At 38.5% G+C, this 24,791-nt stretch overlaps 2 protein-coding genes and 1 long non-coding RNA gene across 3 annotated transcripts in view; 2 read left to right on the top strand and 1 right to left on the bottom strand.

Moving 5' to 3' along the window:
* The window catches only part of CFLAR (CASP8 and FADD like apoptosis regulator), a 40,371-nt gene extending 37,927 nt beyond the window's left edge, over positions 1–2,444 (bottom strand). Inside the window, exon 1 of the mRNA XM_046657766.1 lies at positions 256–2,444. The gene's annotated coding sequence lies outside the window, so the exon portion shown is untranslated. The remainder of the gene's footprint in view (positions 1–255) is intronic.
* LOC124237784 (uncharacterized) lies at positions 26–14,961 on the top strand. The gene is made up of 2 exons (XR_006888126.1): positions 26–159; positions 12,617–14,961. It is a non-coding gene; the product is annotated as an uncharacterized LOC124237784 (long non-coding RNA).
* Positions 14,962–18,331: 3,370 nt separating this feature from the next.
* The window catches only part of HYCC2 (hyccin PI4KA lipid kinase complex subunit 2), a 98,274-nt gene continuing 91,814 nt past the window's right edge, over positions 18,332–24,791 (top strand). The window contains exon 1 of the mRNA XM_046658134.1: positions 18,332–18,650. The gene's annotated coding sequence lies outside the window, so the exon portion shown is untranslated. The remainder of the gene's footprint in view (positions 18,651–24,791) is intronic.

The raw sequence follows: 24,791 nt of genomic DNA, 5'->3' as shown, positions 1-24,791 counted from the left end.
TCCCAACTCAGCAAGGCGAGACCCTCCTCCCGGACTACCCTATCGGAAGCTAGGAGACCGAGGACCGGGCCTCGTCCTCCCGCGTCTCCCAGTGGGAGGGGTAGGAAGTCAGCAGTTTTCACCCTGCCCCCGGCCAGCTGACACTGAGGCTAATGCTAGGTGAGTGTGGTTCCCTTCCATCCAGCCCCATTTGTGGAAGAGAGGCTTTACCCTGGGCTGGAGAGCTGAGAATCCGGGGGTCCTGATCACCCTTACCCCAGGTCCTGAAGCGCTGGTTCAAGCCAGAAGAGAGAAGCTGAGAGGACGTCAGGCAGGGATGTGACTCAGAAGCTTGTTCCACCACCTGCTCCTAAAGCCTAGCTCAGTGTTTGTGCCTCAGGGGAGAGGCAGTCCATGAAACAGATAGTTCGTAATCTCTTCCCAAAGGGACTGGCTTCATTTGAACAGAACTTGGAGAAATTCAAGGCAAAGGGTGCGCTCAAAAACCCGGAGGTGGTAGTCATAGGCAATTAGGAGGAGATGACAGGTGGGCTGAATTGTGGACTGGCTAGTTTGCAGGAGAGAGCCAGAGATGAAGACAGCTGGAGGATGCCTTCCTGGGATAAGAACAAATCCTAAACAGTGCCCTCGTAAACTGTTGCTTCAGAGGGGTCAGAATTTGATTGGATTCATTTAGTGAGCATTTTATGCCCCAGGACATTGTTGAATATAATAGAGCAATCCACCAGCAAACTTCTGGAGTTTAACAGCTGGGTGTGGCCAGGGAATGAGAGAAAGAGAGCCCTACCCAAATTACTGGAAAGCCAGAGTAACTACGTCAGAAATTTAAGGAGTTGGGGGGAGGATACCCTTCTCTACAGTAATCTAGCAGCCACTAGACAAATAAACAAGTGGATAACAACAACAAAGGTGGGACGGGGGAGGGGGAGCAGAGGGAAGGAAACAAGTAACCAGAGTTGCTACAATATATTATATAAAATGTCCACTTTCCAACAAAAAATTACAATGCATGCAAGGAAAGTGTGACCCCATGCACTGGAAAAATAGCAGGCAACAAAAACTGCCTGTGAGAGCAACCAGATGTCATATTTATCAGAAAAAGAATTTAAGGGAGCTTTATAAACATGTTCACAGAACTGAAGAAAAGCATGATTAGTGAAGTAAAGGAAGATATGATAAGTCGTGTCAAATAGAGAATATCAACAGATGTTCAGCTCTTAGAGCAGAGATGTGAGTCAGAAATTATAAAAATGAACCAAATAGGAATTCTGGAGTTGAAAAATACCATAACTGAAATAACTTTATTAGGGGCTCAAAGGTAGACTTGAGCTGGCAGAAAAAAGAATTAGCTAACTTGAAGATAGACAGAGATCATGCAAGCCAAAGAACAGAAAAATTGAGAGTCGCAGAGAAATGTGAGACGCCAATCAGCACACCAACAGGTGCATACTGAGAGTACCAGAAGGAGCGGAGAGTGAAAAAAGGAGCAGAAAATACATTCAAAGAAATAATGGCTAAAAACTTCCCGAATTTGTTGAAAAACTATAACCTACACATCCAGGAAGCTCAACAAATTCCAAATAAGATAAATGCAAAGAGATATACAAACAAACACGTTAGAGTAAAGACACTGAAAGTCAAAAGACAAGGAAGAAATCTTGAAAATAGCAAGAGAAAAACAACTCATTGCTTAAAAATGAATACCAAGAAGATTAATAGCTGACTCCTCAGCAAAAACAATAGAGGCCAGAAGACAATGAGATAATCAAACTGCCTAGAGAAAAAGCCTTTCAACCAAGAATCCTACATCCAGCAAAATCATCTTATGAAAATAATATTGGTGAAATATTTCCCCAAATAAACAAAGTGAGAGAATTTGTGCTAGCAGATCTGCCTTACAAGAAATACTAGAAGAAGTTCTTCAGGCTGAAGGCAAGTGACTCCAGACAGTAGTTCAAATCCACACAAAAAAACAAAAGAGCATTACAAAGGGTATTTATATAATTATAAAAGACAGTGTAAATGAGTATTTTTTCTCCTGCCCTTAACTGATTAAGAAGCAATTTCATAAAATAATGTAATGTATTGTTGTGCCTATAATATATAGAAATTAATATGTGTGAAATACATTTGCCAATAACAGCAAAAAGGAGTTGCGTAGGAGCAAAGCTATATTGAGATAAGGAGATGGTTACAGATGATAAATTAATAATTATAACAATGTATTGTTGGATGTGTAACATTAATTGATGTAATATATATATAAAACAAAATACCACAAAGAGGGGGAGAAGGGAATACAGCTATGTAGGAGTAACACTTCTATATAGCATTGGAACTAGCTAGTATAAATCTGAAGCTGCTTCTGATAAGTTAAGATGTACATGGTTGGGGCCGGCCTGGTGGTGCAGCGGTTAAGTTCACACATTCCGATTCTCAGCAGCCTGGGGTTCGCTGGTTCAAATCCTGGGTATGGACATGGCACTGCTTGGCACACCATGCTGTGGTAGGTGTCCCACATATAAAGTAGAGGAAGATGGGCACAGATGTTAGCTCAGGGCCAGGCTTCCTCAGCAAAAAAGAGGAGGACTGGCAGTAGTTAGCTCAGGGCTAATCTTCCTAAAAAAAAAAAGATGTACATGGTAAGCCCTAGAGCAACCACTTTAAAGATTGGTGCCTGAGCTAACAACTGTTGCCAATCTTCTTTTTTTCTTCTTTTTGTTCTTTCTTTTTCTCCCCAAACCCCGCCCAGTACATAGTTGTATGTTTCAGTTGTGGGTCCTTCTAGTTGTGGCATGTGGGACACCACCTCAACGTGGCCCGATGAGTGGTGCCATGTGTGCACCCAGGATCCAAACAAGTGAAACCCCAGAGCAACCACTAAAACAATAACTCAATAGTGAAAGATCATTAAAGAAATTAAGATGCCACATTAGAAAATATTCACTTGAGTCTGGCCCAGTGGTGCAGTGGTTAAGTTCGGCACACTCTGCTTTGGCCGCCTGGTTCACAGGTTGGGATCCTGGGTGCAGACCTACACCACTTGTCAGCCATGCTGTGGCAGCGACCCACATACAAAATAGAGGAAGATCGACACAGATGTTAGCTCAGGGTGAATCTTCCTCAGCAAAAAGAAAAAGGAAATATTCACTGAATGCAAAAGAAAGCATAAAGGAGAAATAGAGGAACAGAAAAGACCTGAGAGATACAGAAAACAAAAGCAAATGGCAAATGCAAATCCAGCTATATCAATAATAACACTAACTGAAAATGTATTAAATAATCCAATCTAAAGGAAAACTTAGACTGGGTTTTAAAAAAAAAAATCTATGATCAAGTGCACATGGAACATTCTCCGGGATATACCATGTGCTAGGCCATAAAACAAAGCTCAATAAATTCAAAGGGATAGAAACAATATAAAGTATGTTCTCTGACCACAATGCAATGAAATTAGAAGTTGATAACAGGTAAAATCGGTAAAACTCACAAATATGCAGATGTTAAACAACATACAGGGGCTGGCCCCGTGGCCGAGTGGTTAAGTTCACGTGCTCTGCTGCAGGCGGCCCAGTGTTTTGTTGGTTCGAATCCTGGGCACGGACATGGCACTGCTCATCAAACCACGCTAAGGCAGCATCCCACATGCCACAACTAGAAGGACCCACAATAAAGAATATACAACTATGTACAAGGGGGCTTTGGGGAGAAAAAGGAAAAAAATAAAATCTTTAAAAAAAAAAATACAGCTAAGTAACCAGTGGGTCAAAGAAGAAATCAAAAGGAAAATCTGAAAATACTTTGAGATGAGTGAAAATCATGCACAACATGTCAAGACTTGTGGAATGCAACTAAAGCGTTGCTTAGAGGGAAATTTTTAACTATAAATGCCTATATTAAGCAAAAGGAAAGACCTCAAATTGGTAACCTAACCTTCCACCTTAAGACACTGGAAAGCACTGGCCCAGTGGTGCAGTGCTTAAGTGTGCACATTCCAGTTTGGTGGCCTGGAGTTTGCTGGTTTGGATCCCAGGTATAGACATGGCACCACTTGTCAAGCCATGCTGTGGCAGGCAGCCCACATGTAAAGTGGAGGAAGATGGGCACAGATGTTAGCTCAGCGCCGATCTTCTTCTTCTTCAAAAAAAAAAAGGACACTGGAAAAAGAAGAGAAAACTGAACCTAAAACAGCCAGAAGGAAGGAAATAATAAATAATAAAGTGGAAATTAATGAAACCTAGGATAGAAAAACAAGAGAAGATCGATTAAACCAAAAGCTAATTGTTTGAAAAGGTGAGCAAAATTGCAAATCTTTGGGTATATTAACCAAGAAAAAAAGAAGACTCAGGGGCTGGCCTGTGGGATAGCAGTTGGGTTTGCGCACTCCATTTCAATGGCCCAGGGTTCACCAGTTCAGATCCCAGGTGCAGACCTAGGCACCACTTATCAAGCCATGCTGTGGTGGCCCCTCACATATAAGGTGGAGGAAGATGGGCCCAGATGTTAGCTCAGGGCCAATCTTCCTCAAAAAAAAAAATTAAAAAAAAAATGAAGACTCAGATTACCATGATCAGAAATGAAAGAGGGAACATTACTACTAACCCTACAGAAATAAAAAGGATTATAAAGGAACACTATGAATAATTGTACACCAAAAAATTAGATAACCTAGGTGAAATGGACAAATCCTTAGAAAGATAGAGGCTATTGAAACTGACTCAAGAAGAAATAGATAATATGAGTAGACCTATAAAAAGTGAAGAGATTGAATTAGTAATAAAAAATATACCCACAAAAAAAAAAAAAAAAGCCCAAGCTCAGATAGCTTCACTTGTAAATTCTACCAAACATTTAAGGAAGCATTAAATCTAGTTCTTCACAAATTCTTTCAAAAACAGAAGAGAAGTGTATTTGTTTGCTAGGGCTGCCATAACAAAATACCACAGACTAGGCGGCTTAAACCACAGGAATTTAGGCTGAAAGTCCAAAATCAAGGCATCAGTAGGTTTGGTTTCTTCTGAGGCCTGTCTCCTTGGCTTTCAGATAACAAGATTCTCGCTGTGTCTTTCCATGGCCTTTCCTCTGTATGCACACATCCTTGGTGTCTTTCTGTGTGTCCAAATGTTCTCATCTAATAAGGACACCAGTCAGATTGGTTTAGGGCCCACCTTAATAACCTCATTTTAATTTCATCACCTGTTTAGAGACCATATCTATGAATACAGTAACATTCTGGGGTACTGGGAATTAGGACTCCAACATATGAATTTGGGAAGGATCACGATTCAACCCATAACAAGGAGGGAACACTTCCCAACTCAGTTTATGAAGCCATTATTGCTGTGATACCAAAACCAGACAAAGATGTCACAGGCAAAGAAAACTACAGGCCAATATCTCATGAATGTGGATACAAAAGTCCTCAACAAAATACTAGCAAACAAATCCAACAACATATGAAAATAAGTACACACCATAACCAAATGGGATTTATCCCAGGAGTGCAAGATTGGTTTAACATCTGAAAATCAATTAATGTAGTATATCAAATAATAGAATAAAAAATCTAATTCACATGGTCATTGCAATAGACAAAGAAAAAGCGTCTGACAAATTCCAGCACCTTTTCATGATAAAAACACTCAAGAAACTAGGAATAGAAGGAGATTCCCCAATGTTGTAAAGGGCATCTGTGAAAAACCAACTAACTACATACTTAATGGTGCAAGACTGGATGCCTTCCCCTTAACTTCAGGAACAAGGCAGGGGTGTCTTCTGCTGTCCCTGCTTCTATTCAACATTGTACTGGAGGTTCTAGCCACAGCAAAGAAACAAAAGTTATCCAAACAAGAAAAGGAGAAGTAAAAGTATCTCTATTTACAGATGACATGAGCTTGTATATAGAATATCCCTTAAAAAATCTATGAAAAAACTATTAGAATAAGTCCAGCCAGGTTGCAGGATGTAAGGTCAACATACAAAAACCAATTTTATTTTTATACGCTTGCGATGAACAGTCCCAAAATGAAGTTAAGAAAATAATTCCACTTACAATAGCATCAAAAAGAATAAAACAGTTAGGAATAAATTTAACAAAAGAAGTATAAAGTAGCATAGTACTGGCACAAGGATAGGTATATAGATCAATGAAATAGATTGTTTTTTTTGAGGAAGATTAGCCCTGAGCTAACTACTGCCAGTCCTCCTCTTTTTGCTGAGGAAGCCTGGCCCTGAGCTATCATCCGTGCCCATCTTCCTCTACTTTTATATGTGGGACGCCTACCACAGCATGGTGTGCCAAGCGGTGCCATGTCTGCACCCAGGATCGGAACCGGGGAACCCCAGGCCACTGAGAAGCGGAACATGCGAACTTAACTGCTGTGTCACTGGGCCGGCCCCTGAAATAGAATTAAGGGTCCAGAAATAAGCGAATACATATATGGTCAACTGATTTTCAACAAGGGTGCTAAGATTATCCAATAAGGAAAGAATAGTCTTTTCAACAAATGGAACAACTGGATTTCCACATGACAAAGAATGAAGTTGGACCACTACCTCACAAAATATACAAAAGTCAACTGGAAAATGATCAAAGGCCTAACTGTAAGAGTTAAAACTACAAAATTCTTGGAAGAAAACATAGGAGTAAACCTTAATGATCTTGGATTTGGCAAAGGATTCTTAGAAATGACCCAAAGCATATAGATAAACAAAAGAAAAAATAGGTAAATTTAACTTCCTCAAAATGAAAACCTTTGGTGCTTCAAAGGACACAGTCAAGAAAGCAAAAAGACAACCTACAGAATGGGAGAAAATATTTTCAAATCCTGTATCTGATAAGGGACTTGTATCCAGGATATACAAAGAGCTCTTACAACTCAATAATAAAGAGACAAATAAAACAATATTTAAATGGGCAAAGAATCTGAATAGACTTTTCTAATAAAATATTTTCAATACATATCTCACAATGGAAATAAAGCCTAAATATATGAAGAGTTCTTACTCTCAATAATAAAACAAGTGACCAATTTTAAATATGGGCAAAAAATTTGAACAGACACTTCACGAAATAGGATACACAATGGCCAATAAATACATGAAAAGGTACTCAATATCATTAATTATCAGGAAAATGTTAAATAAAAGACCACTAGAATGGCTAAAATCAAAAGGACTGACAATACAAAGTATCAGTGAGAAGATGGAACGACTGCGCCCCTAATATATTGCTAGAGAATGTAAAATGGTACAACAACTTGGAAAAGAGTTTGGCTATATGTTATAAGGTATACTTACCATATCACCCAACAAAAGCACTCCTAAGTACTTACTCAAGAGTGTAAAAGCATATAACCATACAAAGACTTGTGTAAATGTTCGTAGCAGCTTTACTCATAATAACCCAAAACTGGGAATAACTTAAATATCCATCAACAGGCAAGTAGATAAACCATTTGTGGTATATCCATACAATGGAATACTACTCAGCAGTAAAAAGGAGCAAACAACTTCTTCATGCAATAACATGGATAATTATACCTAATATACATGCTAAAGTATTTGGGGAAATACACTGATGTCTTTAAAATACATCAAAAAATAAGATGGTTTGATAGATGGACAAATGGATGTGTTAAAGCAAGTGTAGCAGAATCTAATGGTATAATCTAGGGGTAGGTATATTGGTATTCATTGTAAAATTCTTTCAGGGGCAGCCCCGTGGCCTAGTGGTTAAGTTTGGTATGCTCCCCTTTGGCAGCCCGGGTTTGGCTCCCAGGCACAGACCTACACCACTCATCGACAGCCATCTTGTGGCAGGAACCTACATACAAAATAAAGGAAGATTGGCGCAGATGTTAGCTCAGGGCAAATCTTCCTCAAGCAAAATAAATAAATAAACAAACAAATATCAAATCATTTAATCTTTACAGGAAACATTGTAAAAATTATTTCAGCTTTGCTTTATGATTGAACATTTCTATAACAAAAGGTTTAGGAAGAAAACGTGCTAACGGAAAGAATCCAGACACACAAAAAATCCATACTGCATGGTTTGTTTATGCAAAATTCTAGAACAGACAAAGCAAATCTATAGTGACAGGAAGGACATCCGTGGTTGCCTGAGAGGGGACGTGCTGTTGGTAAAGTGGCAGGAGGAAACTCTTGGGATGATGGAAATATCTGTTCATTGATTGGATGGTAGTTACAAGGGAGTATACATTTGTCAAAAGTCACTGAACTATACACTTAAAATGAGTGTGTTATTTATGTAAATTGTACATTGATAAAGTTGATTTTAAAACAAACAGGCAAACAGAAGTGGGTTGGAAGCTCGGAGCTCCTAAGTGGGTCTAATGCATTCTGAGCATCTCAGTGGATGATATGGCTGAGCTAGTTCCCTGGGGAACCTCCATGGTCAGTATTTTCAAAGTTTCCCTTTTAAGCCGGTCAGATTTTGCAGAGATGACTCTTCCAATCTCCTGCCTGTAGAGGAAATGTCTGGCTGCCAGAGCTCCCATGGTGGAGTGGGAAAAGATTGATGAGGTTTCCTAACCCGATAGGCATACAAGGCATACCTCATCTTAATTGGACAGTCTTGACCTTCCGCTCTTGTTGAAACCCTTTCTTCCTTTGCTTTTAGGGCCCAGCTCTCTCCAGATTTATCTCCCACCTCTCTGATCATTCCTTCTCAGTCTCTTTATGGACCTCTTTCCTTTGTTTACCCCTTAAATATTGGCTCTGTCTTTGGCCCTCTTCTTTTTGTCAACCAGGATTTGATTATCTCTTGTTTTAGTGATCTACGTCCCTCTACTATGTTTCTCTAGCCTCCCTGTCCATCTGATTTATCCCATGGGCTGTTGGAGTTCTGTCTATCTGTTGTCTGCCTCATGAAGCAGTAAAGGAATGTGTTAAGCACAGAGGGTGATGGAGAGAGATAGTCAAGGTCAGAGGAGAGAAAAGTCATCAGAGCCCAAAGGCCACCAGCTGGTTCAGCAATGTCCCGGGCCTGAAGGGAGATGCTGACACAGATGGAAGCCAAGCCGAGGTACAGATGTGGCATTTCTGTGTCAGGTACTGCTGCTGTTCCTTACTCGTGATGACCGGCTTCCCTGCTTTCGCTCCACAGCGAGGAGCCCTTCCCCAACACAGAGTAAATGCTCAGGCACTCTGGTTTTCCTTTCTTTATGATTGAACATTTTATACTAAAACATTGGGGAAGAAAACACGGTGCTAAGTGCAAGAAGTCAGACACCAAAGAGTGTACATACTGCTACAGCGCCTAACGCTGAAGCTAGGCACTTCCCCCATAGCTCAGGGCACAGACTCCAGGGAGAATCTATCATGCACCTGTCCCCTCCTGGGGCCTGCAAAGATACTTTGACAAGGGGAGTCACCAATTGAAAGTAAGGGTGCAGTAAATGGTAGCTATTTTATCCTGGGCATACTAACATACTCTTTATAAACAGCAACTCATATAATTCTCTGGAAGGGACCATTATCCCCATTTTACTAATGGGAAAACTGAGGCTTAGAGAGGCAGAATAATTAAGTAACTAGAATTTGAAGTCATACAGTTTATAATTGGCAGAGCTTGGGCTCAAAAGCAGGGAGTCTAACTCTAGAGCCCGGGCTATAAGAGAGGCCCATTACCTGTTGTTAGCCAAAGAGGTGGCCATATCAGGAATAGAGATGCGGCCTACTCCCACCCCATGTAGGCATACTGCTACCACTGATCTTTTTACTGTCTCCATGGTTTTGCCTTTTCTACAGTGTCACCTAGTTGGAATCATATAGTAGGTAGCCTTTTCAGATTGGATTATGTCACTTAGTAATATGCATTTAAGGTTCCTCCATGTCTTTTCACGACTTGACAGCTCATTTCTTTTTAACGCTGAAGAATATTCCATTGTCTGGATGTGCCACAGTTTATTCGTTCATTCAACTACTGAAGGACATCTTGATCGGTTCCAAGTTTTGGCGATTAGGAATAAAGCTTCTATAAATATCCATGTGCAGGTTTTTGTGTGGACGTAAGTTTTCAATTCCTTCAGATAAATACCAGGGAGCATGATTGCTGGATCATATAGTAAGAGTATGTTTAGTTTTAACCACCAAACTGTTTCCCAAAGTGGCTGTACCATTTTGCATCCCCACAGCAATGAATCAGAGTTCCTGTTGCTCCACATCCTCACCGGCATTTGGTGTTGTCAGTGATCCAGGTTTTGGCCATTCTAATAAGCGTGTAGTGGTATCTCATTGTTATTTTAATTTTCTTTTCCCTGATGACATATGATGTGGAGCATCTTTTCATATGTTTATTTGACATCTGTATGTCTTCTTTGGTGAGATGTCTTTTAAGGTCTTTGGCCCAGTTTTTAATTGGGTTGTTTGTTTTCTTGTTAAGTTTTAAGAGCTCTTCTTATGTTTCGAATAGCGGTCCTTTATCAGACATGTCTTTTGCAAATATTTTCTCACAGTCTGTAACTTCTCTTCTCATTCTCTTGATATTGCCTTTCACAGAGCAGAAATTTTTAATTTTAATGAAGTCCAGTTTATCAGTTATTTCTTTCATTGATCATGCCTTTGGTGTTGTATCTAAAAAGTGATTGCCAAACCCAAGGTCACTTAGGTTTTCTCGGATGTTATCTTCTAAAAGTTTCATAGTTCTACATTTGACATTTAAGTCTGCGCTTCATTTTGAGTCAATTTTCATGAAAAGTGTGAGGATCTAGATTCAATTTTTTGCATGTATATGTCCAGTTGTTCTAGCACCATCTGTTGAAGAGACTGTCTTTGCTCCATTGTATTATCTTTGCTCCTTTGTCAAAGATCAGTTGACTATATTTATGGGGATCTATTTCTGGGCTCTCTATTCTGTTCCATTGTCTATTTGTCTACCTTTTTGCCAGTATCACACCATCTGGATTACTGTAGCTTTATAGTAAGTCTTGAAGTCAGGTAGAATCAGTCCCCCAAATTCGTTCTTCTTCAATACTATGTTGGCTGTTCTTGGTCCTTTACCTCTCCATCTGAACTTTAGAATCAATTTGTCAGTGTTCATAAAATAATTTCCTGGGATTTTGATTGGGATTTCATTGAACCTCTAGATCAAGTTGGGATTGGTTTAGTTTTGGAGAGGATCTATAACTATTGGGGGGTAGGAGGAAGAAGAATTATTTTGGGGACAAAGGGATAATAAGTTAATAAAATCAGTTATAGACAAATGGGAAGATTTTACCATAGACTATGCATTAGATAATATTGTATATTAATGTTAAATTTCTTGGATGTGATAGTCATATTATGATCATGTAGGAAAATGTCCTGGGGGCCATCCCAGTGGCTCAGCGGTTAAGTTTGCACATTCCGCTTTGGCGGCCAGGGATTCACTGGTTCAGATCCCAGGTGTGGATCTTTGCACTGCTCATCAAGCCATGCTGTGGCAGGCATCCCACATATAAAGTAGAGGAAGATGGGCACAGATGTTAGCTCAGGGCCAGTCTTCCTCAGCAAAAAGAGGAGGATTGGCAGCAGATGTTAGCTCAGGGCTAATCTTCCCCCCAAGAAAAGAAAAGAAAAGGAAAGAAAATGTCCTTCTTCATAGGAGATAAATACTGAAGAATTTAGGGGTAAAGTATCATCATGCCTGCAAGTTACTTTCAAATGGTTTAGCAAAGTAAGTGTGTGTCTAAAGAGAGAGAGAAAACAAATGTGGCTAAATGTTATCAACTGGTGACTCTAGGCGAGGCGTATCTGTATATTCTTTAAACTTTTCTGTTTTTCGGATTTGAAATGCTTGAAAATGAAAAGTTGGAAAAATATCAGTATGTGATTCTGATATTCTGCCAATTGTGTTCAAAATGCAGTGCAAGATTTTTCATATACATCATTCTGTTTTAAAATGTTACATCGAGTTTGGGGAGAATATAAACATTTCCTGTACAAATATTAGTCAACAAAAATCCACTGCATCAAGGGAAAAATATATTCTCTGAAGTTTTTGTATTAAAAAGCAAGATGCAGGGGCTGGCCCCGTGGCCGAGTGGTTAAGTTTGTGCACTCTGCTTTGGCGGCCCAGGGTTTCTCCCATTCAGATCCTGGGCATGGACATGGCACCGCTCATTAGGCCATGCTGAGGTGGCATCCCACATGCCACAGCTAGAAGGACCCACATCTAAAATCTACAACTACATACTGGGGGGATTGGGGAGAAAAAAAAAGCAGAAAAAAATTTTAAAAAACTAGATGCATTCCACTAGGAAGACATGAAGCTGGGAGGTGCTTGGCAGGGCGTGACTGCATATATCTATTTCTTTCCTTGTTTATTTTTATCCTTCTTAACTGATCTTTAAGATGCAGGAACAAGGGACCATGACTCTTTTGTTTCTCATTGAACATCCAGGACTTAGCACAGTACCTGGCCTAGAGGGGGTCCCTGTATTGGTTGGGTGACACTCAGTGCTTTAACAAAGTAACCCCCAAATGGCAGTAGCTTAACACAATGTAAGTTTAGTCATCACCTAGCTAATCAGTGCAGGTGTTTCTGGCAGGCAGCTTCCCTCCATGCAGTGATTTCAGGATCTGAGACTCCTTTCATATTTTGGCTTCCCAGGGGACTTCAGGATGTGGAGAAACTCAGATGCAGTCCATGCAGCCACTGGTGGTTCTATTGACTTTGCAAGTTCTTCTTTGGCAAGATGTAGTAACAAGGCTTGAAGTGCCCTCCTGCTCAAAACAACTAAAAAACTATATTGACAAAATGTATGAAACAAGTTTTCAGACATTGGACATCAAAGACTGTAGGACAATGATCCCTGAGAGAGGTGAGCCCTGTGATTACCCTAGCTTGCTGCTGGAAACTCTTTCCAGGCATGGCACAGGGAGGGAGAACTCAGGCAGAGCCTGGTAATCTCCTTCAACTGAGGATACAGAGTCCAGGGTGGCCAAAGTGTCTGGAATTTTCAGGGCAAAGTACCAGAGGCAAGAGACCTGCACAGAGAGACTCTCTAGGGATCTGAGAGAGTCCCCTCAAGTTTTCAGCTGGATAATAGTCAGTGCATATGAGGAAGGAAACCATCCATGTCTGTGGAAGAACCACCTGAAAGGAGCAGAGGAAACAATTCTCAAAGCTCACATAGGGAAAAGAATAGTTCATGTTCACCCTAGACAGAGTAGAAAACCTTATAATTCACCTATCATTGGTGGAGGGGGAAAATTAGCCCTAGACTAAAGGCAACCCTAGTTCCATATAACAAAGATTAAGGGCAAGCCTCCAAAAGATCAAACTATTTGTAAATGATTTAACTGCATCTCAGAAGAAAGCTCAAAAATATATGTATGAGTACAAAAACATCCAGTATCCAACAAGGTAAAGTTCACAATGTCTGGCATTTAATTTTTAAAAATTACAAAAATGCAAAGAACCAGGAAAATACAACCTATAATGAGGACAACCGTAAATCAGTAGAATCAGACCCAGAAATGCCACAGATAATAGAATTACTAGACAAGGATATTAAAACAGGTGCTATAACTATATTCCATATGTTCAAGAAGATAGAGGAAAGATTGAGCACATTAAGTTGAGATATGGAAGATATGAAAAGACCCACATTGAAATACCAGATGCAAACTACGAGATGAAAAATACATTGCATGAGGTTAGCATCAGATTAGATACTGAAGAAGAAAAGATTAGTGAATCTGAAGACAGCCATAAAAACTAAAATCAAGCGAAAAAAGACTGAAAGAAAAAAAGAAACAGTATAGGGGAGGCTGTCATATAACTTCAAGCAGCCTAATGTATGTATAATTGGAGTCCCTGAAGAAGGGTGTAGGGGACAGAAAAATTACTTGAAGAAATAATGGCTGAAAACTCCAAATTAGATAAAAATTATAAACCCATAGATCAAAGAAGCTCAGTGAACCCCAAGAACAAGAAACATGAATAAAACTACACCAAATAACGTGATAAATTACTTAAAACCAGTGATATGCCTCTAGATATGACTGACCTGTCAGTCTGTCCCAGAACTTTCCCTTTGGACAGGAACTGACTGAGCTAAGGACACAGTATCCCTGGAACTTTGACAGCATATGAAGTTTAGTGTCTGCTCCATTCCAAACTCTTTAAATGAATCAGATCTGCCCTAAAACATGAGATCCAGCCTCAGGCAATATCAGCTGTCACTGGGTTTCATCCAGACAGCCTGCCATTTGCTGTCCAGATTGTCCCATTTATTTTCTTGGCCTGCTTGGCTCGGCAATCCCCTTGCATTTTAATATATGCTCATGTCGTTTTTACTTGCACAATCCATTTGAGCAGGATTTTCTGGCTTTGGCCTTCAGCACTCTCTCCAGACCTGATTTAGTAAATGTCCTCTGCCCCAGTGCTCAGGACCTATGCCAGATAGGCTGACCATGATTCCTACCAGTTTTCCTGTGAAAAATTTTCAGGAAGTTTTAAGAGAGTAGATTTTAAAAGTTCTCATCACAAGAATAAAAAATTGTAACTGTGAGTTGATGGAGGTTAACTAAACTCATCCTCGTAATCATTTTGCAATGTATACATAATCATTACATTGTACATCTAAAATGAATACAATGTTATATGTCAATTATATCTCAATTAAAAAACTTTTCCAGAAATAACTTTAAACTTTCTGACCATGTGGTCAAACTCTAGGCAATGTTGGGATCCAGCTGGGTGCTATGAAAGTTTCAAGTTTCAAGTTGAGAATTTCAGTTGCATTTGTTATATGAATCTGGAGCCTGAATTGAAATATGCCCTCACATCAGCTATGCCTTGTGAGAAATACCAGTGTTCTGCTTCCTCAGTCAAAACTGAGCAATAACTACTAGCACTGTTGGCATGGATACTAACTCTATAACAAGGCACTTGTGTATAAATAAAGTTGAATAAAGTATTTTTGGATATCTTTTGTATTACTGCAAAAGTTAATTTTTTGGAATTGCTTGCTTCTGCATTAAAAAATTAGCCTTCCACATACATTGTTTCCTGATCATATTGCTCTTTGTCAAAAACACTTGTACACACTTCTGCTGTATAAATGATGCTTAAATGTCTATGTAGAGTCATATGTGGCCTATGTGTACAACCCTAAAATAAACCAGAAGTGGTGGTGCAGCTTTAGGATCCCAAAGGAGGCCAAGACCAAATAAGTTCTGGAACACAACTTTATTTTTATTTTGGTGAACATCTGGGCCCACAGTGGGGTGACAGGGAAGTAGTGAGAAAATAAAGATGAAAACACCTGGTCTTAGTCTTAAGGGTTCACAATTTACAGGCAAGACAACAGTCAGGTGAAGCAGAATGAGATAAATCATTAATTAAGTATAAGCTTCACGCTGAGGGCTTGAAGAGGTGGGACACATTACATTTGCGGCAGGAATTAGGTTCTAGTAAGTCAGACATGCAGTGAAAAGGAATATGGGAAATCAGAGAAAATAGCTGGGGCTTCAACCAGTTGCTAGATGTTGAGTTTTGAAACTCTTGTGGGACTGAAGCTAAATCTATGTGGTTTGTGGCTTAGTGAACAGATGTGTCAGTATCTTCTGTGGCCTACAGACACTGTAGGAACCTGAGCATAGAAGAGAATGCTTCCTGTTAGTCTACATGACGAGGTCAGCTCCACTCTATCATTAACGTACTCAGGCCACCTCACACGTGGCCCGGACTGTCACACAAACCCACTACATATCTCAGCAAAGGTTGCATGTGCAAGCCACTTCGTTATTTCAGATTTTGCCACTTTTTGGAATTATACTTGTATGATTCTCTTTATTACCCTTAGCGAGAATAATCAATTAACCTTAAATGATAATGGAAAGGGGAAAGAAATGATGTAATAGATGAAGCAAGTATGGTAAATGCTTATAAGTAGATAAAAAGGAGAGGAGATCAGTGCATGAATTGGGTGAAATTATGTAGTTTGATCAAGATGGAGATTTTTTTTTTTTTTTAAAGATTGGCACCTGAGCTAACAACTGTTGCCAATCTTCCTTTTTTTTTTTCCTGCTTTGTCTCCCCAAATCTCTCCAATACATAGTTGTATATTTTTAATTGTGGTTCCTGTTGGTTGTGGCATGTGGGATGCTGCCTCAGCGTGGCCTGATGAGTAGTGCCATGTCTGCGCCCAGGATCCGAACCAGCGAAGCCCTGGGCCAGTGAAAGTGGAGTGTGAACTTAACCACTCTGCCATGGCCAGTCCCAAGAGGGAGATTTCTGATTTAAAAGAGAAGGGTGATAAGCATGGGATAGAAAACTGACATATTATGAAGTTCTTTCAAAATCTGGTGGTTGTGCTTGGGTTACTCTTTTATTTCTTTCCTTTTTTAAAGGGATTGATTTTAGGTGGTCAAGCAAAAGGGGGATTTATAACCCTCATAAAAATTGATTAAAAAATCCAAAAAAGTCGGGGGCCAGCCCCGTGGCCAAGTGGTTAAGTTTGCATGCTCCGCTTTGGTGGCTGGGTGTTTCACCGGTTCAGATCCTGGGCTCGGACATGGTACCGCTCATCAGGCCGTGCTGAGGCGGCATCCCACATGCCACAACTAGAAGGACCCACAACTAAAAATACACAACTATGTACTGGGGGACTTTTGGGAGAAAAAGGAAAAATAAAATCATTAAAAGAAAATCCAAAAAAGTAAGTAAAATTCTTTTAAACATTTTCAATTAAATTCAACAAATATTTATTGATGATTTCCTTTCCACAAAACATTGGAAGAAAAATAGTGCAATTGTGTGTAAATAGTTTAAATGATAATTTACACTCATTATAAGAATTGTGATGAAGTCTTCATTAAAAAACAGAATTAATTAATAGACATTTTTCCAACAAAGACATACACATGGCCAACAGGTAGATGAAAAGATGCTCAACATCACTAATCATGAGGGAAAGGCAAAATCAAAACCACAATGAGATCTCACCTCACACACGTCAGAATGACTATGATCAAAAAAACAAGAAATAAGTATTGGTGAGGATATAGAGAAAAGAGCAACCTTGGGCACCATTGGTTGGAGGGGAAATTGATGCAACCACTATGGAAAACAGTATGGAGATTCCTCAAAAAGTTAAAAATAGAATTACCATATGATCCAACAATTCCACTTCTGGGTATTTATCAGAAGAAAATGAAAACATTAACTCAAAAACATATCTTCACCCCCATGTTTATTACAGCATTATATACAATAGCCAAGATATAGAAACAACCTAAGTGTCCATTGATGGATGAATGGATAAAGAAAACCTAGTATATGTACACAATGGAATATTATTCAGCCATGAAAAGAATGAAATCTTGCCATTTGTGACAACAGGATAGCCCTGAGGGCATTATGCTAAGTGAAACAAGTCAGACAGAGAAAGACAAATACTGTGTGATCTCACCTACATGTGGAATCTAAAAACAAACAAAAACCAAGCTCATAGATCCAGAGAACGGATTGGTGGTTGCCAGAGGTAGGGTAGGGGTGGGCGAAATGGATGAAGGAGGTCAAATGGTACAAACTTCCAGTTATAAGATAAATAAGTCATGGGGATGGAATGTCCAGCATGGGGACCATAGTTAATAATACTGTATTATATATATATACATGTTTTTAAAGATTTTATTTTTTCCTTTTTCTCCCCAAAGCCCCCCGGTACATAGCTGTGTATTCTTAGTTGTGGGTCCTTCTAGTTATGGCATGTGGGACGCTGCCTCAGCATGGCCTGATGAGTGGTGCCACGTCGGCGCCCAGGATTCAAAGCAGCGAAACCCTGGGTTGCTGAAGCGGAGTGCGTGATCTTAATCACTTGGCCACGGGGCTGGCCCCGTATTGTATATTGGAAATTGCTAAGAGAGTAGATCTTAAAATTTCTCATCACAAGAAAAAAAATTCTGTAACTGTGGTGACAGATGCCAGCTAACTAGACTGTGGTGATCATTTTGCAATACATACAAACAGTGAATCATTGTGTTGTACACCTGAAACTAATATAATGTTGTATACCAATTAAAAAGTTTTTTAAAAACCAGAATTAAATCCAAATTAAACATTTGTTGATCATTTACCATGTGTAAGGCACTGTGTGGAGATAAAAGGATAAAATAAGGCAAGATTTTCAAGAATTTATAACCTGCTGGAGAAGAATAAAGCAAGTATAAAGATACCTGAGTTACAAGATAAGGCAAGATATGTTTTACTGGGAGGGTACAAAGTTCTGTGCAATTTATTGGAAAGATCCTTATCAAGAATCAGACCTCACTGTTCCAAACCACAATTTCAGATTTATGTTCTAGAAAAAAATGTTTGGTTGGCAAAGTATACTGCATGTGGACAAAATGTCTCTGTTGCCTGCCAGGCAGTGAGAAGTCCTGCTATTAGTCAGCATCAGGAAAAAACAATAGCTGTTCTGCGTCAGTATGTAAGTGCCAAGAGGAGAGAAATTTGTCTCTTTTGTTCATTGATGTGTCCTTAGTGCCATAACGATCCCTGGTATGTAGGAGGTACTCACTAAATATTTGAGTGAAAGAATAGAATTTGAGGAAAAGGAGTTGAGATGTTTGCCTCTTGTCTATTTGCCACTCCACGGAGCTGCTCCTTGACTTGGCCCTTGGAAGAGAGCTGGGTAAGTGTGCCCCATTATTTATATGCAGGGGTTCTTTCCATTCCTTGTAATTTTTGACAAAACAAAATGACCAATGTGTTATAAAGGAGTCATGTTTATTGCATGTGATGGCCACAGAGTAATTGATTGCATTTAGCAAAGATTGGTCTTGACCTCTGATGGTTAGTATTTTTGTCACCAACTCATCAACAAGTAGGGGGAGGTTGTTTGGCATATGTCAGAAAGCTCAGGCCTAGCTCAGTCCTAATGTCCTTGCCATGGGGTTGGGGAAGTGCCTTCCAATCCTGGAATATGTGCCCAGGTCACCATCACAGGTCTTTTGTAAATGATCTGGTTTTTGATAGGCAATTGGAACCCATGAAGCCTCTTAGACAGTGTAGTCTCCCCAATCCTTTGTTCTCACTAACCTTTATGGGTTCATAAATAAGATGTTCATCTGTGACAAATCATCTCTGTTACCTCAGTTATATTTTTAGATCTCTAATTATGAATTCATTCATTCAATGGACACTTCCTAAACATCTGTTACACAGGTACAGTCCCTGTCTTTAAGGAGGCTGTGGTTTAATGAGGGAGTTAGACAAGCAAATGAATAATTATGATGCAGTATGACAAATGTTATAATAGAAATATGTATAGGGTTTAAGGCTGTAAAAATTTTCTTTCATTTACTTATAAATGTAGAAATTGATATACTAGAGTTATAATTGCTGATAATGCCAGGTCAAATATAGGGAAGCATTTATAGGTCAAGAATTTAGGAATTAAAACCTGGAGTTTAATCCCTATATTGTTAAATATATGAATTGTGACATGTTTCCTTGTTAGGACTTATTTAGCATCTACAGAGATAGTTTTAGTTTTTAATTGTCTCACTAGAAAGTCTGGTCTGAATGTAAGATCTAATTTTAAACCTTTATATCTGTATTAAACTTTCATGCTCTTATGCTATTCTGCTATCACGTGGGATTCCCACAGCCAGGTCACACCTCTGCCTGTGAACCTGGTTCTTTCTCAGTAAGATGATCCCATTTGTGCTGACACAGGCACTCTTTATCTTTAGGATAGTTATTGCCATGGTTACTGTGAACCACAGAGTTGGCCTTTAGTACCATGTCCCTGAAAGGTTAGTATTTCCCATGGAAATTTTGTAGCAAGAGGAGAAATGGAATAAAGCGTATCATAGAAATAGCACAAGAAAAGTTATAATCACAAAATATTCACTTAATTGTGTAGTTCATTTAAATGTAAAATGCAAAGATTTAAAAAAATATCTGTTCTTCTACAACAAGGTAAAAAAGTCTGACCAATGTATTTAAAATAAGTAAATTTAGAAAGATGTTTGGTTAATTACCAAATCAGCAGGAAAATGTAAGTTAAATGCTGTTATTGTTTCCAAATTCAGTTTGGGAATTGAGTAATTAAAACTAGAGTAGGTGGAGCATTTGCAGGAGGACTAAATGCTTCAGTTATAATGAGCTTTAACTGATAATATACAAATACGAAAATTGATAAAAATCTAAAAGCAAAACACTTCTTTTTAGCCATAATTTGCTTTGAAGAGCACTGTTTGGAACATTATCAAGAACTATTCCTTCAGTTTTAAAAAACAAAATGAAAATATGTGACTTTTCCAAATGGCACAAAACCTTGTGATTTATATCTTAAGTGTACATAATGTTCTTATTTCATAATGGAGTCCCAGAAACATGCCTTTAGCAATAACCAAAATTCTTTTTAGTTAGTTTCGTAATTTGCAGACACATTTCAAAAGTTACTTAATTTTTTGGCATGTGAGATTAAACAGAAAAATATACAAACCTTGAGACAAAGGATTCTGTCTTTTTTTTAATGGCTAAAGCCATGATTTAAATTGTGTATATGTATCAAAGGTAATTCAATCTAATACAATATATGGCATTTAAAATTTTAATCTTTGAGGGGCTGGCCCCGTGGCCGAGTGGTTAAGTTCGCGCGCTCCGCTGCAGACGGCCCAGTGTTTCGTTGGTTCGAATCCTGGGCGCGGACATGGCACTGCTCTTCAGACCACGCTGAGGCAGCGTCCCACGTGCCACAACTAGAAGAACCCACAACGAAGAATACACAACTATGTACCGGGGGGCTTTGGGGAGAAAAAGGAAAAAATAAAATCTTAAAAAAAAAAAAATTTTAATCTTTGAGTTCTCATTTTGAATAATTATTATATGTATAATACTTATATAATGTAATACTATATAAAAGAAAATATATAGTATATATTTTTATATATAACATAGTATATAAAATTAAAAGAAAACTCCTTTTGCAGTAGATCCTTTCTGATAGAATCATTGGCAGGTAAATGAACTTCCATTGGTGCTCTAGTCTCTGAGTTTCTGAAGCTGATTTTCTGACCCCAGACAAAAAGAAAAACAAAAGCAAATTCTCCCCCCAACACACACAGACTGATATTGAGGTAGACCAGGACTCAACTGGGGGATCCCACTCTCATTAGCATAGCTATTTAATTTGAATACCTTGCAACTCTGGAGATTCTGAGGACCCACAATGATTATATCAAATTTTGAAATTCATGTTGCAACTGAGTAAGAGGCCATCATGAAATAACCTTTAATTATTGTTGCTAAATTACCTGGGGTTTATATAATAAACTATAAATTTAAAAAACACAAAAAATCTGAAGAGTTCTTTGAATGCTATTTTTTAATGACAGCTGAATATGGTGAGGAGAAATGACATTAAGTCCCAATCTTTATCTTAACATTTTATATGTAATATGTAAATATTATCAGCTATGTACATTAAGAATACACAAATATAGAAATTAAAAGTAATGGGGTGGGCCCTGTGGCTGAGTAGTTAAGTTCAAGTATTCTGCATGGGCAGCCCTGGGTTTCGCCGGTTTGGATCCTGGGTGTGGACATGGCACTGCTCATTGGGCCATGCTGAGGTGGCATGCCACATGCCACAACTAGAGGGACCCACACCTAAAAACAGGCAACTATGTACCCGGGGACTTTGGGGAGAAAAAGGAAAAAAAAAAAAAAAAAAAAAAAGAAAAGAAATTAAAGGTAAGACAAAGATTAAGCATATTTTTAAATATTTTGCTAATCATGGCTACATGCCATCATTAGTTAATACGTCAGATCAATATACTCTTAGGGCAAGGTTCATGGCACCGACAATGGGTCCAAGTCCATATTGCAGTCTTCTTGATCTCTTTTTTTGGTTGAGTTTTTTCTTGATTATATATTGCATTTACTTGGTATTGTAAAGTAAACTCTTGGTTGGAGAGTTTGAAACTCTTGAACTCTTGGTAATAAGAGTTCATAGCTCTGTTATTTTCTTCATTTGCTTGTTCTCGCATTATCAGTATTAGCTTCAGTCAGCAGTTTCTTTGTAAAAATAAAAGCCACTTATCTACTTCATGAAGGTTAGTTGAAACTAGCAGATAATACATTCCACGAACCAAGCACATACAAAGTACAATTTGTAGCAATTTGCTGAAAAGTCCCTTTGTTCTTCCCTTTGGAGGGCAGAACTCCCACCATCCCCTCAGGATAACTTAATTATCGTAAATTCTGAGACCACTTAGTATCCACCAAGTGAGGGAAAACCCTATCTGTACATTAAACATTAGCAAAATTGAGTTTATTTAGTTTTTTTTTTTTTTTTGCTGGGAAAGAGTCACCCTGAGCTAACATCTCCCCAAAGCCCTAGCACATAGTTGTATATTCTAGTTGTAAGTCCTTCTGGTTCTTCCATGTGAGCCACCACCACAGCATGGCAAACTGACACCCCCAGGAAGCAAACCGGGGCCACTGAAGCAGAGAGCCCTGAACTTCTAACCACTAGGCAATCAGGGCTGGCTCTGAATTTATTTTTAATAAACATGAAAATAAATAAATACATATATATATGTTTAAATATTTTTCTCTTTGACTCCAATGGATGGTCTTGCACATTCCCTGAGTTGTGTATATCTCATTTGGGGGACCATCATGTTAGAAAATGAGTCTATTCTCTGATAACCAAATTTTTAAGAAGAAAATGGCAAATATGATTGGTAATAGGGAGGAGAAAGAGAAGAATGAAGGGTAAGACACAGTTTATTTCTATTAGAATACTTCTATCCAGCCCCTAATTAAGCAGGCTTTGCCAATGTCCTCTCTGAAGTTAAACCAATTTACATTAATATGCAGACTGACAGTGCATTTCCTTTAAAACCCAATGTGAAGCATCTTCCTTTCCACAGTATCATTAAGGTCTGCATTTGATTGAAGCAGCGAGTGGATGACTGTTGCGTACCGTTCTACGCATCTGTAGGCTTCCATCATGCTGGTATCCTGCAACATCTTCTTTTCCTTTTTCACTTTTTTCAGATTTGTTTCTTCCACCATATTAAGCCTTCACATGGATAAATTCCTGTTCTTTCCATGTTTTTGTCTTCTTATACATTTTCTTTGCCACTTTGTCCCCTGAAGTCCTCATGATACTTTCAAATAATGTCTGAATCTGTTCTGTTAGGTGTATCAAAACTGAGTTCCCGTCAAAGTACAAGTATACAGTAAAATTGCTGTATTCATTATTTCCTTTTTCCGTGAAATATTACCTGCCATATTTTAGATTTTTAAAAATCTCTACTGTTTACTTCAGGCATAATTACAAAGTAGCTCTGAGAAAAGATCCAAAAGGATTATTTTATGGTGTCTTATGGTACTTATCACATAAAACATGACAGGTACTGCAATATAGTGGTTAGAGTGGGCTGTGGAGTCAGACCTAGATTCAAAATCTAACTCTGGAACTTACTAGCTGTGCCTTCTTAGGCTTTGTCACTTTACCATGGACTTGCCTGACATACAAAATGGGGCTAATACTACTTTTACATATAATCCTCTACAGTGCTTATTATGAGGCTAGTACACATGTAATTAGCATTATTTCCAATGGTACTTTGGCCGTACAGTTTAAGAACGGATATCACATTTACTTGGTTCTAGTCCAAGTAATGGCAACAGCTAAGATGACAAGTGGTTTGTATGCATTGCAGCTCCTAAGGAATTCAGGCAAATTTTCAAATTAACAAAATGTAAGGAAAACTTCACTCCTTACTTCCAGCAAAAATTATGATGGATAAAACCAGCTCTAAGATGAGAGAGCAAAACTTTTGTTATTCTTTACTATAAATGTATTAAACAATTTCCAAATATTTTCGCATTTTTCAGATGTTATTTTTAGTCTAATTTCTTTGTGGTCTGAGAATATACTTTGGGTGATTTCAATCCTCTTATAATTTTCTGGCCCAGAATAACCTGTTGTGGTCAATGTTCCACGTGCACTTGAAAAGAATGAGTGCTCTACTGTTTTTGGGTGGAGTGGTCTACAAATATTTTATCAAGCTCGTGGGGTGTCACTGAAGTCTTCTACAGCATTACTAATCTGCTGTCAATTACCGAGAGGGGAGTGTGGAAATCTCCAACTGTTATTGTGGATTTACCTATTTCTCCTTTAAGTTCTATTTGCTTTTGCTTCATGTATTTTGAAGCTCTGTGTATGTACATTTAAGATTTTTATGTCTTCTTAATGAACTAACTCCTCTACTAGGAAATGTCTCTTTATGATATTTTTTATTCTAAATTTTATTTTGCCTGATATTAAATAGCCACTTCAATATTCTTTTCATCAGTGTTTGCACAGTATATCTTTTTCCATTCTTTTACTTTTACCCTACGTCTTTAAAGGGGTTTTCATGTAAACAGCTTATAGTTTGGTCTTGCTTTTTTGCCCAAGCTGAAAACCTGTCTTTTAATTGGGATGTTTTAGTTTAAATATGGGACGATTTACATTTAATTATTGATATGATTAAGTTTCAATCTACTATTTTGCTATTTATCCTATTGCTTTGTTCCTCGTTAAACTCTTTTCTTAGCTTCTTTTCCATATAGCCCTTCTTATGCGTCAGTTCTACCACATGCCACTTACCATCAGCTTAGTAGGAATTCCTCTGTCTCATCTATTTAGTCATTTCTCAAGTTTATATTACAAAGAAATTTACAAAGCAAAAAAATCACCCGAGTTTTATATTAGCTTTGTATTCAAGCAAAAATGTTAACCCTCTTCAACAAGCTGAGTTTTAAC

This window comes from Equus quagga, chromosome 4 (assembly GCF_021613505.1).
Source record: "Equus quagga isolate Etosha38 chromosome 4, UCLA_HA_Equagga_1.0, whole genome shotgun sequence".
Taxonomy (NCBI): Eukaryota; Metazoa; Chordata; class Mammalia; order Perissodactyla; family Equidae; genus Equus; species Equus quagga.
The sequence above is the reverse complement of the archived record's forward strand: the minus strand, read 5'-3'. Positions and strand labels throughout refer to the sequence as shown.